Source organism: Zalophus californianus, chromosome 1 (genome assembly GCF_009762305.2).
Source record: "Zalophus californianus isolate mZalCal1 chromosome 1, mZalCal1.pri.v2, whole genome shotgun sequence".
Lineage (NCBI taxonomy): Eukaryota > Metazoa > Chordata > Mammalia > Carnivora > Otariidae > Zalophus > Zalophus californianus.
The window spans coordinates 5618362-5638613 of NC_045595.1; the positions used below are offsets into that span (position 1 = coordinate 5618362).

The following is a 20252-nucleotide window of genomic DNA, read 5'->3' on the forward strand; positions in this document are numbered from 1 at the left end:
GCTGATCAGCAACCTCTATTCCCCATCGCCATATGAAGCTCCAGGATTAGAACGTGGGCATCTTTGGGGGGCATTATTCTGCCTACCACATTGCTGGGCATCAGACAGGTGGCTGCTCTGGAGACAGACAGTGACCAGAGGGGCCCTGTGGGGTTGCCTAAGGCTGGCATGTTCTGTCTACTGATCTGGGTGCTCTTCTGGTTGAGAAAATTCACTGAGTTATGCATCAGTGATGTGGGCCCTTTACTCATGCCAATTAAAATGCCTGCGCTTTAAAAGTCTACAATTCTGATTCCAATTCCACCATGTGGGCTTGTTCCCCACCCCCCGTTGCCAGTTGGCTGTTCTGCAACTCAACTGAGTTCTGACACTCTACCTGGAGACAGCATCAGATCCCACAGGGTAAGGGCTCAGTCCTACAGAGACTGTCCCCCCAACTTCAGCCACCAAGTGTGTCTAAATTAAATCATCACCTGCGCTTCTGACCAACTGGCTATAAATCAAAGGATCCCTGGAACCCCTCCTGAGGGTTTTGAGTAATTTGCTGGAGTGGCTCACAGAACTCCGAGAGACATTTTACTTACTAGATCACCGTTTCATTACAAAAGGACACAACTCAGGAATAGCTGGATGAAGAGCAAGGTGTAGGGGAGGGGCGCCCACCTCCACGGGCACTACTCTCCCCAAATTTCCATGCGTGCACCAACCAGGAAGCTCTCTGAACCTCGCCCTTCGGGTTTTCAGGGAGGCTTCATTACAAAGGTATGCTTGATTACATCATTGATCATTGATGAATGAGTCAGCCTGCAGCCCCTCTCCCCTCCCTGGAGGTGGGAGGGGGCGGCACTGAATTTCTACTCTGTATTCATGGTTGCCTTCCCTGACACCCAGCCCCTCTCCTTCCGTGACCCAGGGGCTTTCCAAAAGTCACCGTGTTAACCTAATAAAAGACACCTAGATCATTCTTATTGCAGGAAATTCCAAGGGTTTTAGGAGCTCTGTGTGAGACCAGGATCAAAGACCAAATTTTTATTTCTTACTATAAATCATAACATCACAAGTCAAATACAGAAAAAAGAAAAGCTGTCAGAGTCTGGGTCTCAGAACCAGCATGTGGCTGACGTTCAAGTCCATGGGGATGGATGGAATGGCCCAGGGAGGGGGGAGATGAAGGAGCAGCCCGCAGACCGAACCCGTGGGGCATCCGGCAGTCAGGGAGGTGATGAGCCGTGGCAGCAGCTTGACAAATGGTCAAGGGTGTGTGACATGGCCAGTCTAGACCCACCAGGCTCAGATGGCCCAGACAGAATGGACAGATGGATGCAGAGACTTCTGCCTGGGTGGGTTGATTGCTCTACAAGAAACTAGCTTCACTAACAGGCAAGGTTGGCTTGATCTGGAGCACCCCCTGGGGCCTGAGGGCACATGCCCAGCGGGGCATTCCCACCTCCCAACCAGAGCCACGCCTACTGCATGGCCTCTCCAGCCTCCTCCTACTCTCTCAGCAACCCCCCCCGCCCCCCCCCGCTGCTTAGTGCAGATGGAAATGGGTTGGGAGTCCCAGGAAAGCCCCCAGCCAGCCAGAGCTGAAGCAGGTATCCAGGAGTCCAGGCCCCCAATCCCATATTCTTCTCTCATTCAAGGGTGCCCAGATGAGGATCCACCACCGCCGTGCTGCTTGCAAATCGTGATGAGCTTCAGAGACAAGGGGTAACACCAAGAGCAAGGACATCTTCCAATCTCAGGCCTCTGCCGATATTCCGGCTTCCAAGCCCCCCATCCACTGCCTGACACTTTCTGCTCCCACCACACCATAGGATTTCACACAGCCAGCTTTTACAAGTGCTGTCTTCTGCCTAGAATGCCCACTGAATATCTATTGCCCTATGCTGGGTGCTGAGGACACTAAACAGTGAGGGAAGCAGGCAAGGTCTGTCTCCACAGGGCTTACACACCTTCCTTGTCTGTCTGACAAACTCCTAGGCATCCCTCAAAACCCAGTTCATTTGTCACTTCCTCCTGGAGGTACCTCCCGATTGCCTCCACCTTGGGTTTAGTTAAAGTGCACTCCCCCAGCCCTGCTTCACTCACTGTGATGCTGGGAGCTAGTTATGAAGTCTTTTTAGAGACAGTGGGGGGTGGAGAAGGAAGGAAGCATGATCAGCCTGGAACCCCAGTCCCCTCAGCCTAAGCAAGCCCAGCCCTTTCTGGTGTCCGTGTCAGACTACCCCACCTTGACTGCAGATGTCTCAGCCCTGGAAGCCCTACCCTTTCTCTAACCTGTCTGTCTGTCCCCACCTAGCACACAGGAGGGGCTCAGGTGCGGCTGTTACTGGACATTCATGGCCAGCAAGGCCCAGACTTCTCTTCCACTCCCCACCCGACCCCCAACAGACACCTCCTTCCCAGGGGATGGGAAGGAATGAGGCTCAGGGTGGCATTCCTCATCAATTTTCATTTTTCTCCTTTGGGCCGCAGCTCCTCTGCTCATTTCCTGTGACTCCGCCACACTGGGCCCGGTGGCCCCATCTGAAAAATGGGTACAGCCAGACGGCCTGTTTTTCCAGGCTGTTGTATGGGCCCAGTGGGCCGGGCAGTTCACCAACACTCCACACGGGTATCACAGCGAGGTGATTCCTGCCTCACCCATTTACCAGGTGAGCAACCTAAGGCAGGCAACCAGGCCGTTCTGTGCCTCCGTTCCCTCATCTGTGAAATGGGTAACAGGAACCCTTTGCACATGGGGTAGTGGAGTGAGCGCTACATAGGACTGACTTGCATGTTGTTAGCAGCAGAGAGGGGAAGCTGGGATGAGGGGCAGTCTGGGGAGGAGGGGTGCTGGCCTGCATGCAGCAGGTTCTGGAAGGTTCTTCCCAGAACCTCCCTGACCTCTGCAGCTTTCCCTTAAAGCTGTAGCTGGTGAACTCAGGCTGGGCTTGGCCAGGGCCACCGAGGAGTCATTTGGAGAATCTTCGAGTGAGTGAGTGGCTGGTCCAGCCCAACCAGCCTGAGCCTACATCCCCATCACCCCTGCCCTGCCCCCAGTCGCCAGCAAGGCTGCTGTGTCTTCAAACCTCTTTGGCCTCACTCCCAGCCCTGCCCCTGCCACCTGGGAGCCAGACTCTGATAATCCTTCTTAGTGGCTAAAAATATCCTCAGACCTGGAGAGAGAGATCAGGGCTTTGTGCTGATACGGGGAAGACAAGATGAGCACAGGATCCCTGTCCCCCCTCGGGGGTTTGACCCCTGGCTGGCTGGACCCCTATTGCTCCCTGGAACTCTGGAATGCCCCCCAGTATGGCCCGCCAGAGCAGGGCTATGCACAGAAGGTTTGTTTTATTTTAAACCTAGCTCGAAATACAGGACTTGCCCGGGGTTTTGAAAAAAGAAATCAATTCAGACTCCAGATGTCTGGGCTGCCCACGGACGGACGGGGACACACACACACACACACACACACACACACACACACACACACACACACACACACACACACACACACACACACACACACACACACACACACACACACACACACACACACACACACACACACACACACACACACACACACACACACACACACACACACACACACACACACACACACACACACACACACACACACACACACACACACACACACACACACACCTCGCGCTCCTGCAGCCTGGCCTGCTGCCGGGGGTCACCTGACTCCTGTGGCTGGAGGCCCAGGCAGGGAACACATGATGTGTTACGTGGGGTGGGGGTTGTGTGAAGATAACCACAGCCCCTACTGCCCCCTGCGGATAGCCTTGGTTCCTGCACTGTGGACTCTCTGAGCAGAGTCCTACAGGCTGTGCTCCCTGCCCGGCCCCCGGGGCAGGACTCTGCCTTATACCCCAACCCCTCATATTTAGACACACTTCCAGGGGCGCCTGAGCAGCTCAGTCGGTTAAGTGTCTGACTCTTGATTTCCACCCAGGTCATGATCTCAGGGTCGTGAGATTGAGCCCGGTGTCAGGCTCTGCACTGGGTGTGGGGCCTGCTTAAGATTCTCTTTCCCTCTCCTCTCTCTAAATAAATAAATTTTAAATAATTTAAAAAATAAGAAAAAAAAAAAGACACACTTCTGCCCTCCATACTCTGGTTCTGTTGATACACCCTCCCACACCCCACCAACTCAACTTACTGCAATGGCTGCTTTCTGGCCTTCTAATTCATCAAGCTCATTCCTGTCCCAGGGTCTTTGCATGTGCTGTATCCAGCTCACCAAGCTCATTCTTGCCCCAGGGCCTTTGCACATGCCGTTCCCCTACACATCCCTGTGCCTAGCTCTCATTACTCACATCTCAGCTCAGAGAAACCTTCTCAGATCACTACCAAAGAAGCCTGTGTATTATTCCATCTCCTCACACTGTTTTGTTCCTTCAGCCCCTCCTGTCCTGCTAGATCTGTTATTTGTTCATCTGCCTCACCCCAAGACATAAAGGCGATCCACTGTCACCCCATTTCGGAACTGGGGAGCCTGAGGCTTAAAGCAAGAAGCTGCTGGCCACTCAGCCAGCGAGGGAGAGAGCTAGAACCGGAAGCTCACCAGGGTGGCAAGGGGGCTGCTCTGTACTATCAGTGGGCTCAGGGCTCACAGGACCCTGCAAAGCCTCCCCAGGCTTGCCTCCACCTATTGAGTTTTCTCCCCCACCTTCTCTCTGTGTTTTCAGGGCACCAGTTGCTCAGCACGTGATTTCTTTTTTTAAAGATTTTATTTATTTACTTGAGAGAGAGAGAGTGAGCGCACGTGGGGGAGGGAGCCGAGGGAGGGGGACAAGCAGACTCCGCGCTGAGCCCCACGCGGGGCTCGATCCCACGACCCTGAGATCACCACCTGAGCCGAAATCAAGAGTCGGAGGCTTAACCGACTGCGCCACCCAGGCGCCCCTCAGCACATGATTTCTTAACTTTTACACCCCTCGGCAGGCTCGGGGGCTTAGGTGAGCTGGACCAGGTTTCCCAGTATCTCCAGTCCACTGGCCACGCTCTTCAGCCCTCCCGCTCCCCTGGCTGCACCTTCTCAGAACCACCCCTTGGCAATGCCCCCAGCCCCCAAAGAAAACACCCACCAGTGGGGCCATGAGGATCACTCGCAGCTGCCTTGGGCTGGCCGCAGGCCCCCCTGATGGCATCTGCTCCCTCCTACGGACCCCCTGCACCCCTGCACTATCCCACACCCAGTGCTGGGATGCCTGTGAGCTCCCCCCTTCGGTCCGGCGTCCAGGACTTTGCATCTGCCTGCCTCCTGCCTGAAATGCCCTGCTTCAGTGGGCCAGTTCCCACTTGTCTTTCGAGACCTGGGTCAGATTCTATTTCCTCCTTAAGAGGCCTGCTCTGCCTTTCCCACACTCAGCACAACCCCCTCCCCACAGCCTTGCCAGCCCCACCGCGCCCCACCCCTGGGCCTTTCTTTGGAGCTTTCTTCAGCCCCGGAGCTTAGAGAGCTAGCTGACTCTGAGCGTCCCCCTGGACAGTGAGAGCCAGGGAGAGACCTCTGGGGTCCCCAGCATCACCTGGTGTGTGGGTATATTGGCGGGGGGCGGTCAGTCAGGGAGGTTTCAAAGACCAAGAAAGGAGAGATGATCAGGTCTTGGAGTTTGAGGGGGAAGGGAGCAGTCCTCAGTCCCAGAGGCAAGTGGGGGGCAGCAGGATCTGACTATTACCTGCACAGGGACTGATGAAGCTTACAGGTGCGGGATAAGGGGAGCCCACTTGGGCCATTAGAATAAAAACAAAAATACAGCTTTTTTGAGGAACCCCTGACATGCAAGAAATTGCACATTTAAAGTGTGTGATTTGATGTGTTCTGACCTATGTTCATACGCGTGAAATCGGCACCCCAGTCAAGATAATGAACATATCCATCACTCCCTGAATTTCCCTGTGCCCTTTTGGAGCCCGTCCCTCTCTCCCTTCCAGTGAAAACTTGCAGTCTTGATGTCCAACAGTTGGGGATCAGAACCTCAGGACGCCATACCAAGAAATCTTACATTATATTCTGAAAGGCAGAGGAAGATATATCATGGATGGACCTTGAGGCCATTACGTTCAGTTGAGGAAGCCAGTCACAACCAGACAGACAGTGTAGGATTCCGCTCACAGGAGGTCCCCGGAGGAGCCCCATCCACAGAAACAGGAAGAAGATGGTGGGCGCCAGGGGTCGGGGAGGGGGTGGGAAGTCAGTGTTGCATGGGTACAGAGTCTCAGGTTGGGGAGTTGAGGAAGTTCTGGAGAGGGATGCACAGTAATGTGAACATATCAATACTGAACTGTGCACTTAAAAAATGGTCAAGAAGGTAAGTTTTATGTTATGTGTATTTTACGACAGTTAAATTTTTTTAAGGGGGTGAGGGGGAGAGGGAGAGAGAGCAGGCTCCATGCCCAGCACGGAGCCTGACCCGGGGCTCAATATCATTACCCTGAGATCATGACCTGAGCTGAAATCAAGAGTCGGATGCTTAACCAGCTATGCCACTCAGGCGCCCCCAATTATTTTAATTTAAAAAACTACCAAAGGAGGGGCACCTAGGTGGTACAGTTGGTTAGGCAACCGACTCTTGGTTTCAGCTCAGGTAGTGCTCTTGGTGTTGTGAGATTGAGCCCAATGGGGGGGGGCACTCCGCACCTTGGAGTCCACTTAAGATTCTTTCTCCCTCTCCCTCTACCCCTTGTGCTCATGCTTTCTCTCTCTAAAATAAATAAATGTATCTTTAAAAAAAATTACCAAAGGGGGAAAAAGAAGAGGAAACATTATGCTCATTGACTTGGGTTGGGGGGGTGGTGTCAGGGAGTTAAAAAAATAAAAGCAAAATTCAGGGAGCCACTAATGGCCCGATACATCATTTACACAATGGAAAAGCACCGGGAGAGCTCGGCTTCCACTGAAGGCAGAGTCAGCCACATGAGTCCAGACCTGTCGGAGACAACCAGAAACCCTGGACGACATACAAAAACACAACTACCTGAAAGCCCCAACGTGGTAGCTACCAGCAGCATCGGGCTATCTGCATTGCAATGAACTGAAATGAAACACAATTTCAAATTCAATTCCTCAGTTGCACACAGCAAAATTTCTCTACTCAATAGCCACACACAATTGGTGGCTACCAGAGTAGTGCAGATATGGGACAGTTCCATCGTTGTAGAAAATTCTACTGGGTGGTACTGCTCTAGAGTGACCCCAAATAGGTAGTAGTTGGAGGGGAGTCTATACCTGGCATACGGGAGCAACACAGGGTGGGTTTCCCATTTGTACTGCTCTTCACTGGAAATAGAAACCGGCTTGAAAAACGAGAAGAGCCCAGAAAGATCACAATTGCTCAATAATGGGACGGAACATGTTGGAAGGGAGAGAGCCAGAAAAAGGAAGTTCCAAATTCTACACAAAAACTCTGCACACGTCTCTTGCTAAGCCCTGAACCATGCGTGTGCAGGGCAGACTCCAAGCAGCCCAGCTAAGGCTGAAAGAAAGGAAGAGAGATTTCACCTGCCACACACCATGAGGAAAACAGACTTTGGAGCATGAGTCCAGACAGGTTAATTGCCTGATTAAAAAAAAAAAAAAAATCAGTGCTCTACAGAGGAACACAACAGAATCCAGAGTCTCCACGATACATCTTGACAATGTCCAGAATACAATCCCAAATTACTTGATCTTTGGAGAAACAAGACAACACGAACCATACTCAAGACAGAAGGAAATTAATGGGGACTAACTTCTGAGGTGACCCAGATGTTGGAACGAGCAGATCCAGACTTTGAAGCAGCTATTATAATCTATTCAAGGATGTGAAGAAAAAAAAAATAGTTCCTACTGAATGAACAAATAAGAAACCTCAGTGGAAAAAAAAAAATGAACCAAATGTAAATTCTAAAACTGAAAAATACAATACTTGCAATTACAAAATCACATGTGGGCTTGATAGCAATCAGAGAGGATTGAAGAGTCAACAAATTAGGAGCTAGATAATAGTAAACATTCAAACTGAAGAACAAAGAGAAAACAAAGATCGAATAAAAATGTGTCATCTGGAGGATGTCCGGCTGGCTCAGACAGAAGAACATGCAATTCTTGATCGTGGGGTCGTGAGTTTGAACCTCACAATAGGTGTAGAGATTATTTAAAAGTAAAATCTTTATTTACTTATTTTTTTAAAGATTTCATTTATTTATTTGACAGAGAGAGAGCACCCAAGCAGGGGGGACAGCAGAGGGAGAGGGAGAAGCAGGCTTCCCGCTCAGCAGGGAGCCCGATGCGGGGCTCGATCCCAGGACCCCGGGATCCTGACCTGAGCCGAAGGCAGATGCTTAACGACTGAGCCACCTAGACGCCCCTAAAATTAAAATCTTTAAAAAAAAAAGTGCCATCTGGAAATAGTGGTGACATCTGCACAATGCTGTGAATGTATTTAGGGCTACTAAGTCACACACTTAAAAATAGTTAAAATGGCAAATTTTATGTTTTGTATGTTTTACCACAGTTGGGAAAAAAAAAAAAAAGCACACAGTCTCAGTGACCTTTGGGACTATCAGAAGATCTAACAGGCACATAATTAGAGTCCCAAAAGGAGAAAGGAATAAGAATGGAGCAGGAAAAAATATTTAAGAAAAATATGAAAAGACTCCATATTTTCTCCCACAGCTACATATATGCATGTGAACTCACGGAAATAGGCCATAAGGATATATAGTCCATGCTCAGGAGAGTTATTACATCAGGAAGTCAGGGAAGGGAGGAGTTGGTCTGCTTCTTTTGTGATTCACTGATTTTTATAAGCAATGTTTCATAGTGACTTAAATTTTTATTGTTTTTTAATTTTTTAAATTTTATTTCTTTGAGAGGGAGAGAGACAGTGAGCGAGCAGGCGAGAGCACAGGAGCAGGGTGAGGAAGAAGCAGACTCCCCACTGAGCAGGGAGCCTGACGTGGGGCTTGATCCTAGGATGCAGGGATCATGCCCTGAGCCGAAGGCAGCCCTTGAACCGACTGAGCCACCCAGGTGCTCTAATTTTTAAATTGTGGTCAAATACATATAATAAAAATATACCATCTAACTACTTTTAAGTGTACAGCACAGTGGTATTAAGTACAGTCATATCATTGGGCAACCATCACCACCATCTATTGCCAGAAATCTTTGCATCTTGCCAAATTGGCACTCTGTCCCTATTAAACACTAACTCCCCACTCCTCCACCTCCGATCCCTGATAACCTCTACTCTGCTTTCTGCTTCTGTGGATTTGATGACTCTAGGTCCCTCCTATAAGTGGAATCATACAGTATGTGTCTCTCACTGAGCATAATGGTCTCAAGGTCCAACCTTGTTGTAGCAGGTGTCAGAATGTCCTTCCTTTTAAGGCTAAATAGGCTTCTAGTGAGTGTATATATTAAAGGTGACTTTTTAAATAGGAAATCATCTTAGTACAAAAGGAAAATAAAGGTTTCCACTGAAGGGGTGGTTGGCAGAGTAGATATGGGCTCAGAGGGGGCATTTCCAGCTGTCAATGAGCTCCCCACCCCAGCTCATCATTAAGAAACCAATTTCCAATCAAGATCAGCCCCTTCAGGGGCGCCTGGGTGGCTCCATCGTTAAGGGTCTGCCTTCGGCTCAGGTCATGACCCCAGGGTCCTGGGATTGAGCCCCACGTCGGGCTCCCTGCTGGGTGGGAAGCCTGCTTCTCCCTCCCCCACTCCCCCTGCTTGTGTTCTCTCTCTCGCTGTGTCTCTCTCTGTCAGATAAATAAATAAATAAAATCTTTAAAAAAAAAAAAAGATCAGCCCCTTCAGCAATGCCACTACCCACCTTCCAGGGTGGAGAGAACTGTGGGTTCCAGGCTGCACTCTGATGGCACCCCTTCTCCACCCAACCTGGTCTAACATCTGGCCTACTTCTCCCACCAGCTGGCTACTGGGCCCTTCTGCCACTCCCTGGGGATGGCATACATGGAGGCAGGTTCAGGTAGGGCCAAGTAGCAGCAAAAGCCAGGCTGCTTTCTGGGACAGCAGGCCTTGTCCATACCCATACCAGGGATTGCCCAACATACCTGGGGTGCTGGTACCATGCCAGGTGTTACACATAGATGTTTGCCTAGGGCAAGTGCCCTGCCTTCCTACCTTGTAAATGTTAGACATGCCCTGAGGAAGATGCTGTCTGTTAGCGTCCATATTTCCTTTTTTTTTTTTTTTTTTTTTTAAGAGAGACAGGGCATGCATGGTGGGGAGGGGGGAGTAAGGGAGGGGCAGATGGAAAGGGAGAGAATCTTAAGTAAGCTCCATGCCCAGTGCAGAGCCTGATGCAGGGCTTGATCTCACCACCCTGAGATCATGACTTGAACTGAAATCAAGAGTCACACCCTTAACCCACTGAACCACCCAGGTGCCCCAGCGTCCCTATTTCATGGAAGAACTGAGTCTCGGGGACCCCGGGTCACACAGCTGGGGCACAGCTGGTGTCTGAACTCTGCTCTATACCACCAGGCGCTTGGGATGGACCTGGGCTCACAGAACCTCAGCTCAGCCACAGCAACCCTGGCATTCTTGGAAAGCAGAACCTGCCTTTAGCCCCTGACTCCACTCCATCTCCACCTCTCTACGCTGGATTCTGCCTAGGTCCCCAGAGACACCCCGCCCTTTCCTTGGCCAATCGCAGTGGCCAATTCTTTGTCTATGTATCCATGACCTCCTATTGCATATAGGACTCCTTGTCTGCCCCTCCCTCCAAGAACTGTGGCGTCCTGGCTCCCCTCCTCTCTGCTGTTCTGTCTCTAATGCACGCTGGTTTTCCTCTCCTTTGGCCCCAAATCCAGTCCTGGACCCCCACTGCCATCCGCTGTGCCTGGAATTCGCACCCACCTGGAAGCTGCGATCGGCACAGGCGCACGTTGGGGCTCCAAATCCCGCAGCTCCCAGGTGTCTCCCTCAGCAAACCTGCTAAACTGAGAGCACCTGCCCCTTGCCCAGACACGCCACGATCAAGATCAAGTCATCCTGCACCGCAGTGTGCGCTCTTCCTCCCCAGGCTTCTTGGCCAAGGTCCCATCTCCCACCCCGTCTTTGGGGACAGGCATGTGGGAGTCGTCCCAGAGCCCTCAGCGCACAGCCCTCCTCTCGGGCTGCGACGGCGTCCGCCTGCCACGAGACCACCGAGCGGGTCCCTTCCCACTCAGGTCAATAACTGTGGCCTCCTCCCTGGGCTCCCGGCCTCTGGGCTTTGCCCAGACCACCCTTCTAACGTGCAGATCACACCTGTGGCTTGAAATCCCACAAATGCTCCTGCCCCCAGCACCATGCCCCCCGGTACACCTCTGGGCCTGTGCTCGGTCTGTTCCCCCTACCAGTAATGTCCTCCTTTCTGCCTGCCAAACGCCCTCCCTCTGTTCTCACGGTCGTGGGCCAGAAAGCCCTGCCCCTGGGTTGGATTGGGGGCCCTCCCCTCCATCCCTCCCAGGCCCGGTCAGTCTGCGGCCCCAGCCCTCTCCCATCTGCGCACCCACCGATCTCCTTCCAAAGCCTCCCTTTGTTTTTAAGCATGTTGATTTTTCAGAAGAAACTTTCCCTCCCTCCCCTCAAGAGAAAGTCGATGTCGCTGCCAACAGTGGCCATAAGACAGAGACAATGAACACAAGACGACATTCGGTCCTGGCCAGCGCTTGATGCTGGCGAGGCTGCCAGTCCGGGTCCGGGCTGTCCTTGTTCAAGGGGAGGGTGGCAAGTGCCTGTCACCTAGGCCTTAAAGATAGAGTGGCAGCATGGGAGGCTCAAGCCTCGAGGTCGCCTAAAGGGAGAGATTCTGTGACCTCTCCTTGCACACAGGCTGTCCTTGGGTTTCACAGATGAGGGAAGTACTGCCCCAACAGCTCCTCAGTGGCTGAGACAGGGCTGGGGAAGGACATCTTCGGGGGGGGGGGGGGGGCGTCGAGGATGTTGGGGCGGGCAACCTCACGCCTGGGCAGGAATTTGGGGACATACAACCCAGTGGCGGGAGGGGCTGAGAAGAGCCGGTGTGGGCAAATTCCAGGTGTGGGACTCGGAGAAGGTGCCTTCTGCGCACAAAAAGGGTGACGATGGGGAAGGGCAGGGCCTCGAGGGCTCTGGAGCCCCAACACCCCCAGACACTGCCTCCCTGCCCCAACTGCCATGCCTCTGAACGTGGACCCACGCCCTTGTCTGGGTTCCGGGTCACACAGGCAAACCGTGACCTTCAGAGTTCACACACCTGGGCAGATCTGCTCCTGCGGGGTGGCCTCAGGCCAGCAGCACCTTCTGTGAAACTGTCACCGTCCTGTCTGCCTGCCCAGGAAGGGCGCGGAGCCATTGCAGGGAGCCCGTGAGCGCCGGTCGTCCTCGGTGCGGGGCTGGGGTTCCAAACCTCATGCGGTGGAGCAGAAAAGGGTCCCCCACCGGAACGCCAGGCTGTCCGTGGGCCCTTTAAGGACCAGAGGTGTTTGTGTAACGAGAGACCAAGCTGCACTTCCTCTCAGATGAGCCCCTCGGCTGGGATGCGCACAGATGCAGGGCTGCTCACCGATGAAGGGCGGGCGGCTGGGGCATGCAGGCAGGCCGAGCACTCGTCCCCACCCAGCCCTCAGCAGCACACAGCTCAGAGGACAAGCCTCTCCCTCCCACCCCCTGCCCAGTCCCCCCCACCCGGGGGGGGACCTCCTGCAGACACCACCCACCCCCACCCGTGGTTCTCAGCCAGGGTCCATGGCCAGATTCCCAGGGTCTGGTCAGATTTCAGAAACATCACTCCAATGCAATCCCCGGGTGTCCCCTCGGCCTGAGTCACTATTCATCACTCTTCCAACCCTCCAAAGTAAGCAGCCTGCCTGTTGCTTCTTCCAGGAAGCCTTCTGGGACTACCAGGCTGCATTGTGGGTTCTACATTTGGTCTGTTTTATTTTGCCTGGTAACTGCCCAGGAACGTATCTCTCTACCTATCTCACCAACGAACAGGGGGGCTCTGGGAGGGCAGTCACCAGGGTCTGATTCCTGTCTGTGTCCACTGTCAGCTCCAACTCAGGCCTCTGTTCCAATATTACCTCCTCACAAGAGCCAAGTTACGTCAGCACAGGAAAGGCAACAAAGAACGCCTTCGCCAGCTACAAATAACGATGCTGCTAAAATTTACAAACGGTGGTGCTTCCAGAATATCTCAGTAATAATAGAGGCATCCAGTCTCCGTGTCCTGGGCAAGAATGAGGTACTCTAGATGAAAGCCAGTGGCTGCAAATGTCCACGTAGTAATGGTTTCTAAATATTCTGTGCCCGATATCTAGGCAGCATTTGAGCAATGCTGTGTGCAAATGACTTATGTTCTGGTTGGATTTCCCAAGGTCCCAAGGCACGACCTCTTCATCTATTTCCAGAAGTTCAACCAGTTATGTGCACTCAGTCCTGGATGATTACCGTCCAAGGTTGAAACAGATTGAAACAGGTGACCTGTGGCTTGCTCCTGTCTCAATCCAGCAGTTACTACAAGCATCTTTGATATTTCATCAATGCAAATGCCATGGTTCTGACCATACCCGCTACCGCCCCGCCACGCCCCAGAAAGTGCTCTGAAAATCCTCAGCCCTAACAGTCAACTTCACCAAACGTGGGACCAACAACTCAGGCGTGTAAGTAAGAGACCTCGTTCCCTGAGCTCGTCCCACAGGCTCTTAGATTTAATGAGCACCTCCTATTCTGTGCATCGCAATATTTCTGTGGAGTCATGTAAATTTCGTGGGGGGGTAAAAAAGGCTACAAGCTTCAAAATTCAAAATCAGTCCCTTGCCAGAGAGAACCACCCGAGAGGAAGTGTGTGCCTGGGTACAACCCGACACCCCCTCCGAGAACCGCCTCAGTTTGCAGACCTGAGGAACCTCTCGACTCCCAGTGGACAAGAAACTGGACTTCGGTGTTAGAAATGAGCCATCTGGAAAACAGCACTGGGAACATACATCCTAAAGGGTCATGGCATTCGCCCGGGGTTCATGGTCTATCAAAAAAACTTTCTTCTTATTCAAAAGTGAAAGATTCGAAATCTAAGAAGAGGGGGAAAAAAGAGGACCACCTTAGAAAGGCTCCGCTCCCCCCTTACTCTCAACATGTTTGTGGAAAATTCTAGGAATATGTGGGAAAGTTCTATGTGTCCTGACTCAGTGTCTAAATTGCCACCAACTGCTTCCAGGCTCTGGTTAGGCTCCCCCAGGAAGCTGCGGGGTGTGGCCAGTGCCAGGTGCTTCTGTGGTCTGCGTTTTGCAGCTGCATAAACTGAGGCACAGAATCACCCAAGGCACAAAGGAGGAGGCAGTGGGCTGGGATTCACATGTAAGCCCACACATCTCTAAAGGCTGCCTCCTTGTCATCACCACACAAACATTTACTGTGGGCCTGGAGCTGAGGTCCTGGACACGGTGAGTGTTGGGGTGGCAAATACTATGCATTTTATTAATTGATTTCATTGTGCTGGATAGCGGAGAGAAAAATAGGGCAGGAAAAAGACATCAGGAATTGGGCAGTGGGGGCTGCAATTTTAAACAGGAAGATCAGGATGGTCTCCGTAAGAAGGTGATAATTGAGGGGCGCCTGGGTGGCTCAGTTGGTTAAGTGTCTGCCTTCGGCTCAGGTCGTGGTCCCGGGGTCCTGGGATCAAGCCCCGCATTGGGCTCCCTGCTCGGCGGAGAGCCTGCTTCTCCCTCTCCCACTCCCCCTGCTTGTGTTCCCTCTCTCGCTGTGTCTCTCTCTGTCAAATAAATAAATAAAATCTTAAAAAAAAAAAAAAAGGTGATGCTTGGGAAAAGACATGAGGAAGCCATGGGCATAGAGCATTCTAGGCAAAGGGAACAGGCTATGTAAAGGCCCTGAGGCTGGGCCACGGGCAGTAGCTTCAAGTGATCCGGACGAAGCCCACGGGGCTGGAACAGAGGGGCATATGGGAAGAGATGCTGGCAGGGAGGTGACAGACTTAGATTAAGGCCCACCCTAGTCAACATCTCAGATGGAAAAAGGAGATCCAGAGGCAGATGTTTGCAGAGCTTGTCCTGCCTACTCTCCCCTTCTGTCACTGCCCTTGTCCCCTGCCATCTCCTAAGAGTGTAGTTAGACTCCTCGCTCCAGCTGTAGCTCCATGGCGCCTGCCAGTCTCATTGTCATAGCTGAGCCAGGGCCAAAGGGGCCTGCCCTGAGGCGTACCCATCCCTAGTTTGGAGAGGGGTGGGGTGGGGAGGACAGTGGCAGCCACAGGGTCCTGGCTCAGCAGGACCGCTGATCTCCGATCCAGAGTCCAAGGCTCTGAATCCTCTCATTAAAGCATCTGAAGCTTGCTAAGGTTTGGAGGCACGCCTGGGTCAGCGGTGGGGGTGAGAAGGGTGACCAGATCCAGGTGGCCAGGCCCTCCTCCACATGCACTGCGGGGGTGGGAGGGGGGACCTCGAGTCTTCTCTGCCACCTGGAAAGGGCTAGTGACAGCAGGCTGATGGCGGGACCATCCTCAAAATACAGCTGCTTTGGTTTTTGCCGCCTGCTCTCCTCGCATCTCTGTCCCCTCCCTGAGAGTATCCTGCTCCATATCCAGTTCTGTGTCCTGCCTGGCCTGCCCGCCCGGTCACTGCCGCTGCCCGCCTCCCCCCACCTCCCCCCTGCCTTCATAACCCCTAACTGTGCCCTCTTCCTGGTTACTTCACTTCCTCGGGGGAAGTCTTCAAGGTCAGCTGAGCCCCCATCACGTAAAGGGGAAGACTTGCCCACCGGGAAAAGGGGTGGATTCTCTTCCTTCCTCCTGCCAGCCTCCTGGGCCATCAGGGTTCCAGGAATGACCCCTGCACTCAGGGGACAAACCACCCCACAAATTGCAAAGCGGTGGGGCTCCGCAACCTCTTAACCTTCAAGCCAGGACCCTCCCAAGGTCTGCTGTTTTTGGACTGGGGCACCCTGAGACCTTCGCTCTCTTCGTCTGCCCCTCTGCCCACGCTCCCCTTTGTTCCCTCTGATCCAGCCACCCTGGCCTCCTTGTTATACCTCCAACATGCCAGGCCTGGTCCTGCCTGAGGACCTTTGCACATGCTGGTGCCTCTGCTTGGAATGCTCTTCCTCCAGATGTCTACCTGGCTCTTTCTCATCCTTCGGGTTTCACACCCGCTACCCCACCTCCCTGCCTCTCAGAACATTAGCTCCATGAGGTAGCAGCAGGGAAGCTCGTGTTCGTTGCTCAGCCCTGTGCCTCCCACTGCAGGCACTTCATAAATATGTGCTACATGAATAAATGACAGACACAGGGGCAGAAGGGAGGTGGGGGCAGGGGGGTACAAGCAGAGGAGAGAGTGATTCTTCAGGGTGAGGCTGGCACCGCAGAGACACAGTCATGGGGTCCTGGGGCAAAATATGGGGTTGGGAGCCCAAGATGGCAGGGGAGAGAGTTGAGCTCCTGTGCATTCATTGTGGGGAACTGATGGGACAGTCTCATATTAACAAAGGTATGAAGTCGAGATCGAAGGAGGAGAAAGACCTCTATGCCACTCTGGTCAGAGCCCATTCAAGTGTGGCAAAGAAGAGCCCATTCTGAATGGCTTGGGATGGGGTGGGAAAGAGAGCCAAGGGAGGACAATCCCTACCACTAAATTATTTAAGCAGAGGATTCAGAAACTCAGTTGAGCTGACCATTTCCTCCTTTTTGAAGCCCTTGCTCCCTGGCTTCTGGCTTGCCACCTGTTTCCTTGCCTCCTCTCCCTGCCCAATCCCCCCAGGTGCTGATGCCTCCCAAGCTCCAAGCTGGCTTCTTCAAAGCCCACCCTGCACCTCGCCCCCACCTGGGTGTCTAGCAACATCACAATTTCCAGATGCACCGGAACCTGCTCCCCAATCAGCGGCTGCCCCACCCCCCCCCCCCACTTCCCATCTCTCCAGGACCCATGCACTTCTCCCTCATCCCCATCTCCATCTCGATCTGGATCAGCGAGGTTGCCTCCAGTCTGGTCTCTTAGCTCCTGCCATGCATCCTGCAGTTTCTCCCCTCCACATCTCTGTACCCTGGTCTCTCTGCCCTGTTAACTCTGAATCATCCTTAGTAACCCACCAATGATCACCTCCTCCAAGAAGCCTTCCCTGGGGAGGGTGAACCAGGCCACTCCTCCGGGCTCCCTCCCCCCAGACATCTGCTGTTTTACCAGGTGCTTATTAGCACCTGGGCGCTGTGTTCACCTCTGAGGTGATGACTGCTATTATTCCCATTTTACAGGTGAAGAAGCTGAAGCAAGAAGGAGGTGAAGTCAGTAGCCTCCGGGCACCGAACTCAAGCGGGCAGGACAAGGTCAGAGGCAGCCTCCAGACAGCGGGAGAGAGGACAGCCTGTGGTGCTCAGATAAGAGGAGCCTGTCCCCAGGCACCTTCCGCATCCCGAGGGTGGTGGGAGGCCCATTCCTGCTCCCCCCCTCCCCGACCGCCAACTACAGGAGCCCAGTGGCTCCTGTGCCAAGTGATCACTCCAAGCCAGGCGCTGGGCCAACCAAACACTTGACATGCCTGACTCAGTCTGCAGAAGGCCCCGGGTCTGGAGGTGGGCAGTTACACAGTGCACCCATTTCTCAGAGCAGGAAATGGGGGCTCATCATGCTGTGAACTTCCGTTGGCTCTGGCGGCCTCCTCCATTCCCTCGGGGCCCCGGAGGCTGCCAGTGGGATCAGCCAAGCCCTTTCCTAGCCAAGGCTTCCTTTGATCAGAACAACACTCCCGGGGATAGGTTCTACTGACCCATTTCACAGATGGGCAAACCGAAGCCCAGAAAACTTTCCCTGGGGTCACAAGACAAGTTCCATGACCAAGTCTCCCAGCTCATTTCTACCACCTCTTCCCTCCCCTCTCAAGACACCTCCATTGGGAGTAGGTGAGCTGGGAAAGCAGGCAAGAAAGGTCCTGGCTTGGCCTGTGGGGACCCAGGTGCGCTGAGTCTCCTGGCACCCACACCCCAGCCATGTTTATTCACAGCAGCTGCTCTTGGAAGGGGCCTGAGTCGAGACTGGGAACCCTGGGAGCTTCTAAGGCAACCCCATACTCCAGAATGTCTTTCTCGGGCAGCCTCCCTAAAAGAGATCCAGGTCACTGGACTGGGGACAGCTTGGCCCCTGCATTCAACGGCTGGAGACCTGGCCTGGGTGTAGAGTGGGTCTCCAGGAGCCTCCCCCATCAGGTGGCATTTCACAGGTTTTGCAAGTCAGACTCAGCCACGACAGCCCCACCCCACCTGCTTCTCCCTCAGTTTCCCCATCCCAGCAAGCAAAGGCCCCTGCATACTCCCAGCTGCCAGCGCCAGAAATCTCCTCCGCGCAGGTTCCTTTACGCCCCACTTCTGAGCAGGCAGGGAACGCAGAGGATGTTCTTCTGCCAGAATGCACACCCCCTCCCCGCGTCACCCCCTTTCCACCACCCCTTCCGGTGGGGGGCCAAGCCAGCAGCCTCCTCCCCGGGTTTCCTCCCATCCCTCCTGCCCACAGCAGGGGATCTTCCTAAGACACAACAAGACCGGGTTACTCACTTTGCTCTTAAGCCTCCCGTGCCACCCCCCCCCAGACTTGAGAATGGAATCCACTCACTCCCCGCCATCTTCGAGGCGCGGGCCAAGCTCTCCCCACCTCCGAGCCTTCCTCCCGGCGCTTCAGCCACGCTGGCCTCTTTTCTGCCCTGCAGACACACCAGGCTGGGCCCTGCGTCAAAATCTCGCTGCTTGCTGGGCCTCAAAAGCCCTCGCGGGCTGGTCCACTCAGGCCCAGATGACACCTTCTCTGAGAAGCGCTCCCTGACCCTTACTCCATCTCCCCGAGGTGGTGTCCTCCCCGCACTTAGCGCGGGCTGGAGTGATCGGAGCCTGTTTACACGGTGGCTAACCGTCTACGCAGCCGCGCCGCGTCCCCAGCGCGGGCACTCCGTACGGTTTCCTTGGCGTCTGACCCACACTCGCGTCGCGCTCCTCGCATTCACGCACCCGGACTCCCCCGCGTCGCCGCGCCAGGCTCGCCCCCACTCCCTCCTGTCCGTTTCGCAGCCGCGTCCCCGGCGCTCGGGGGAGCAGGGCTCTCTCGGGGCGGCGGCCCGGGGCCTGGGACCGGATGGGAAGCCCCGAGAGGCCGCCCCGGGCTGGGTGAGGGGGGCCGGGGCCGCCATGGCCGCGGAGGTGGGGCCGGGGCTCGCCGCGAGGGTGGCGTTCGGGCGCGGGGGCGCTCGCTTACCTGGGGGCGCAGGCGGCGGGGCGCACCGGGGGTGGGCGGCAGAGGCGGAGAGCAAGGAGCACGCGCAACTAGCACGCGGCCGCCGGACTCTGCTCCCAGCGCCGCCTCTGCCGTGGGGCCCGGGGAGTAGGCTGGGGTGGAGGGAACGGGGCGGGGCCTGGAGGGGCGGAGCCGGGGCGGGGCCCGGCGGGGCGCGGGGTCCTGGCGGGGCTCGGGGTCCTGGCGGGGCTCGGCCCTCTCCGCGAATTGGACAGCTTCCGGGACCCCCGCCCCCGCGCCGCCGGCCGGGCCTAGCTCCGCCCCAGACCCGCCCCCCGGGCCCCTCCCCCCGCTCCCCCCGCCTCCACCTCCCGCCGGCCCGGCAGGCCGGCCCGGAGGCGCGCTTGGCCGAGATCCAGCCTCAGGTCTTTTGCTTGCGCCTTATCTTTCGCCTTTGAACCCAGCACCGCCGCGCTCAATCTGGCCCACGGTTTTGTTCTGTTCTGTTCGCTGCACGTCCGCCGGATCCCCTCCCGGGTCCCCTCTTCTGGCCTGGCTCTGACCCGCGCATCTGCATTCACACCGCGGGCACCCTGATCCGCTGGAACTTATGGCGGGGCGTTGCTGGGGGAGGCCCGGACTCTGTCTCAGGCCTCAGAGGCCATCTCGGGTTCCCCAAGCCTGGGGACTTACTTATCCCAGCTCGCAGACCAAGCCGCCCAATTCGTGGTTGGTGAGGCCGAAGCGCGCGCAGGACCCAACTGCCCAGTTGGGAGATTGGGGGGTAGTGGAGGTCAGCCAACCAGGCAGAGGCTTCGATTTGGTGGTGTGCAGGGGTCAGGAGGCAGAGCTGTGGAGATAGGCCGGCGTGGGTGGTGGTGCAGTCCCGGGCCCTCTCTTGCCAGATGGAAGCGAAAGTGACCCAGGATCAGCAGCGCGCCGGAGCGGGGAGCCTGGGCAAGCCTTGAATGAAAGACAACCCTGGATGAGGCAGAGGTAGTGTGTGAGCATCTGTGCCCCACCTGGGGGGGCTCACG

The 20252-nt window shown here is 54.8% G+C and overlaps 1 protein-coding gene across 3 annotated transcripts in view; it reads right to left on the reverse strand.

Annotated features, from left to right (window-relative positions):
* CERS4 (ceramide synthase 4) overlaps nt 1–19461 on the reverse strand; it is a 30963-nt gene extending 11502 nt beyond the window's left edge. Inside the window, exons 1-2 of one of the 3 annotated variants that reach the window (XM_027584225.2) lie at nt 19237–19461; nt 12249–12458 (exon numbers count right to left, since the gene is read on the reverse strand). The gene's annotated coding sequence lies outside the window, so the exon portion shown is untranslated. Of the gene's footprint in view, nt 1–12248; nt 12459–18603; nt 19092–19236 lie in introns of those variants that run through there. The other 2 variants (XM_027584226.2, XM_027584224.2) reach the window with 2 other exon arrangements.
* Nucleotides 19462–20252: the final 791 nt, after the last annotated feature.